The sequence below is a fragment of the Physeter macrocephalus genome, chromosome 21, assembly GCF_002837175.3.
Source record: "Physeter macrocephalus isolate SW-GA chromosome 21, ASM283717v5, whole genome shotgun sequence".
In the NCBI taxonomy this organism is placed as follows: Eukaryota; Metazoa; Chordata; class Mammalia; order Artiodactyla; family Physeteridae; genus Physeter; species Physeter macrocephalus.
The window spans coordinates 79,688,163-79,691,593 of record NC_041234.1 but is presented as its reverse complement, the minus strand read 5'-3'; positions in this window follow the sequence as shown (position 1 = coordinate 79,691,593).

Below are 3,431 nucleotides of genomic sequence, written 5' to 3'. Positions count from 1 at the left end.
TTGCTGGGTCATATGGTAGTTCTATTTTTAGTTTTTTAAGGAACCTCCATACTGTTCTCCATAGTGGCTGTATCAATTTACATTCCCACTAACAGTGCAAGAGTGTTCTCTTTTCTCCACACCCTCCCCAGCATTTATCGTTTATAGATTTTTTGATAATGGCCATTCTGACCAGTGTGCAATGATATCTCATTGTAGTTTTCATTTGCATTTCTCTAATGATTAATGATGTTGAGCATTCTTTCATGTGTTTGTTGGCAATCTGTATATCTTCTTTGGAGAAATGTCGATTTAGGTCTTCTGACCATTTTTAGATTGGGTTGTTTGTTTTCTTGATATTGAGCTCCATGAGCTGCTAAGAGTTTGATAGTGTCTGGCCTTACATTTAGGTCTGTAATCCATTTTCAGTTTATTTTTGTGAATGGTGTTAAGGAGTGTTCTAACTTCATTATTTTACATGTAGCTGTCCAGTTTTCCCAGCACCACTTATTGAACAGGCTGTCTTCTCTCCACTGTATAATCTTGCCTCCTTTATCAAAGGTAAGGTGACCATATGTGCATGGGTTTATCTCTGGGCTTTCTATCCTGTTCCATTGATCTATATTTCTGTTTTTGTGCCAGTACCATACTGTCTTGATTACTATAGCTTTGTAGTATAGTCTGAAGTCAGGGAGCCTATTTCCTCCAGCTCCATTTTATGTGTCCTTTTAAAGGTTAGCTCTGTAATGGCATAACATCACTTCTTCCATACTCCATTGGTCAAAGCAATTATAGACCTGCCTGAGTCAAGATGTAGTGGAACAGACATGTTTTATCAATAGGAGAAGTGTCTGGGAATGAGCAGCTTTAACAAATCTAACAAATAGTTCCATACAACACATCCTTCCTGCGATGTGGCTGGGTGCCACACTTATATTATGTGAATAACACAAGGTCGTAATTTCCTTGGGCCACAGTGCTAAACTATAGAATCCTTTTCAACTTGAGTTACCCTATTCGGGTGACCTCACACGTGTAGTGGATCCATCTGATCCAGGACAGATCTTTCACTCTAAGTGGCATGAAATTTCTGACCATTATACACATCCTCCACCACTCCTGGGTCCCTGCACATGGAGACATAGACACATGGATTGACAGAAAGGAGAATGTATCAAGTGAGTACATGCTAAGAAGAACTCTACCAGAATCTGGTCCTAATATCAGATTTCCTGCTCTGGGGCCACCGAGTTTTCCTATATTCCTCAAGGTCCACTTCTTTCAAGGGTACCCTAACACCTGTCACTTTAATTGCAATCCATCCCTCTGCATCTTGCCTACGAATGAACATATTGTCAGAGTTATGTTGGGTAGGTTTGGGGTCACAGATGGAATTGAAGGAGGAGACAATCAGAAACAGCCCCTGATATCTGTAGTCTCAAGGTCTTGGAGTTAGTTTAAGGGAAATACTTGTTTAAGGAATTCCATTTGAATTAATTCCCAAAAGGAGAAAGGTAGGTGAAGCAAATTCTCACTGCATTTCCATTTGTTCTAAAATATTTCCTCTTGAGCTGGTTAGTCCAGAGAAGCATGGTTACTAGAAGCTCCTGATAGGTTCACATTTTCAAAGGCTAATACCATGTCTCTTTGACCAGAACCTAGAGTGAGATTCAGGAGGTCACCTGGGTCCTGTTATCAGATCTAACCCAGCAGCTATGTGACCTTTTGTAATGAATGGCCTTCATCTCTCCAGGAGTATATCATGTGGGAAAGAACACTGAGTCCCCAGAAGGGAGAGAATTCACTATGACAATCCAATAGTTATACGAAGAACAGTCATTATGCACATTAATTCTCCTTAAAACAAAACTCCTGGTGGTGGAGTTTGGATCAGCATGAAGGCCACCCAAAGTCATATGGTACTTGCCTAACTACATCCCCAAAGGTTTGACATTGTCAGAGGTAGTAACATTAAGGACAGATTGCAGCCTTTCAAAAATCCTGGCCATGAGGGGCAACACAGGCCATGTCACTACCCTCAGAGAGACACTAGTGAACACAGCAAGGACTTTATTGATGACCTGTTAGAGGGGAGTCCGGGCACTCTCACATTCCAATAATATCCACCAGTGATCCTACATTTGTTTTAAAGTTCCCTCATAATATCGAGAAAGAGTAAAAGTCCACTTTTTTAAGGTTTTTCCCCTCTCACCCAACATTCATTCCCTGTCACTCAGTAGTGACAAGCCATGATCAAGAAGAAGAGGGCAATGATGGGTCAGAAATAAGTACCAACCATTTTACTGACCCTTGTTTTGGGAGCTGGGTTTTCATCCTGCTAAGTTAGTGTGGGGGCCTTATTTTGTCATGCCCATGTGCTTGGACATGAAATTTTTTTTTAGCAGAACAAATTGCCTGAGGAAAAATACCCTGTTGATCTTGGGGAAATCATTTACATAGCATTAAATGGATGGATTGTACAGGTGATACGTTCACTCAAATGTCTGAATTCATATCCTTTTCATAATGTTTAAAGCATACAATAAATCAAAGAAACCAGCAGCAGGTAAAGAATCATACCAAGTTGACAATCTCTGAGGTTGAGCAACCCAGGAAGGTGTTTCCTGGCTAAGCCTAAGACACTTGATCTCACATCGGGCCAATGGCTGTGGCTCGGTGGCTACAGATTCCCTCATTGGCTAATTCAGAGCTGAGGGCAGGTTGAACAGCTTTGATGGCACGCCCATATTATGCCCATGATGCCAATGTGCAAGTTACGAAGTTTTGCATGTTCGAGAACACAATATCTCATGCATAGAAAGAACAGAATCAAATGAATCTGAAGAATTTAGAGTAGTAACTTCAATTCTTGGGGGCCTGGAATAGGCAAAGTTTCTTGTACTTGGTGATTCCGTTATTTCTGTACTGTTTGGCTTCTCGTTTATGTTTTCAGTGGACTCTGGGTAATGCTGAAAAAAGTTGGAATGGGATATGTTGGCCCTGTTAATGCTATGTTCCTGGGGCTGTTGCTTAAAATTTTTCCTTAAGTTTAAAGCCTTTTCCCTCAGTTTGTCTTTTCAGTCACCAACACCATTAACTCACAATTGTTCATTAGGTACCCTGTTTCCTCAATCATCCTTCGAAGTGAAGAGGTGAATGTACTCATTTCTCCCAGTCTTCAAAATCAAACCCCATTTTCTTCTTTTTTTCCCTACATTTCATATGTGCCATTCAACTCTTGCATTCTAGTCTTCAAAGACTTTACAGCCCAGTTCTTTTTTTTTTGGGGGGGTGGATGTTTTTTAATTGAATTATAGTTGATGTACAATATTATATGTTATAGGTGTACAACACTGTGATTCACAATTTTTAAAGGTTATACTCCATTTATAGTTATTATAAAATATGGGCTGTATTCCCTGTGTTGTACAATATATACTCACAGCTTTTTA